The sequence below is a fragment of the Gossypium hirsutum genome, chromosome A13 (assembly GCF_007990345.1).
Source record: "Gossypium hirsutum isolate 1008001.06 chromosome A13, Gossypium_hirsutum_v2.1, whole genome shotgun sequence".
In the NCBI taxonomy this organism is placed as follows: Eukaryota; Viridiplantae; Streptophyta; class Magnoliopsida; order Malvales; family Malvaceae; genus Gossypium; species Gossypium hirsutum.
The window spans coordinates 20,711,293-20,712,368 of NC_053436.1; the positions used below are offsets into that span (position 1 = coordinate 20,711,293).

Sequence of the window (1,076 nt, forward strand, 5' to 3'; positions counted from 1 at the left end):
AATCGCACCTCATCACTAGATGTACCTGTGTAGAACCATACAAACCGTCAATCTTTTTATTTAATAGTTCTACCTGGTTAGATTGCAAAGTAACAGCGTCAAGGTTGAAAACGCCGGCTGCTTTTGTCGGCTTTGTTCTCATGACTTGCCATTGATAGTTATTCAGTGACATCTCTTCAATAAATTCATAAGCCTCTTTAGTTGTTTTGTTGTTTATAGTTCTACCAGCAACTACATCGATGAGTTGTCTTGTTGAGGGGTTCACACCGTTGTAAAAAGTCTGAACTTGCAGCCGTAAAGGTAACCCATGGTGAGGGCACCTTCTTAATAGGTCCTTGTATCTCTCCCATGCATCATACAGGGTTTCTATATCCATCTGCACAAAAGAAGAGATATCATTCCTTAGTTTAGCCATTTTAGCCGGTGAAAAATATTTTAGTAAAACTTTTTCAGTCATTTGTTCCCAAGTTGTGATTGACCCTCGTGGTAATGAGTTCAACCATTGTTTAGCTTTGTTCCTCAATGAGAATCAAAACAACCGAAGGCGTATGGCATCTTCAGAAACGCCATTGATCTTAAAAGTGTCACAGAACTCTAGAAAATTCACCAAATGAGTGTTTGGATCCTCGTCTTGCAAACCATCAAACTGAACAAATTGTTGTATCATTTGAATCGTGGTAGGTTTCAGTTCAAAATTATTTGCAGCAATAGCAGGTCTAACTATACTCGATTCAGCTCCTGTTAAAGTAGGTTTAGCATAATCATACATAGTACGAGGAGCAGGATTCTGATTTATTGGATCTACAGCAACCACAAGAGGTAGCTGATTTCCTCTTACCCTTCCTCTATGTATCGTAGGCTTTGCCTTATTTCTCTTCTATTTCTGCGAGCTATGCTTTTGATCTCACTATCAAAAAGTAGAGGTCCTGATGGGTTTCTTCTAGTCATAAACTATAAAAACCTACCAAAAGAAAATAAAAGAAAATCTTAATAATTTAAGCAAAAATAAATGGCTAAAGTAATAAAAATTAAGTGTTCCCAATATCTTGTTCCTCGGCAATGGCGCCAAAAACTTG

At 37.5% G+C, this 1,076-nt stretch overlaps 1 non-coding gene across 1 annotated transcript; it reads left to right on the top strand.

The window, feature by feature from the left end:
- Positions 1–302: 302 nt before the first annotated feature.
- On the top strand, positions 303–409 carry LOC121213266 (small nucleolar RNA R71). The gene has a single exon (XR_005908649.1). It is a non-coding gene; the product is annotated as a small nucleolar RNA R71 (small nucleolar RNA).
- Positions 410–1,076: the final 667 nt, after the last annotated feature.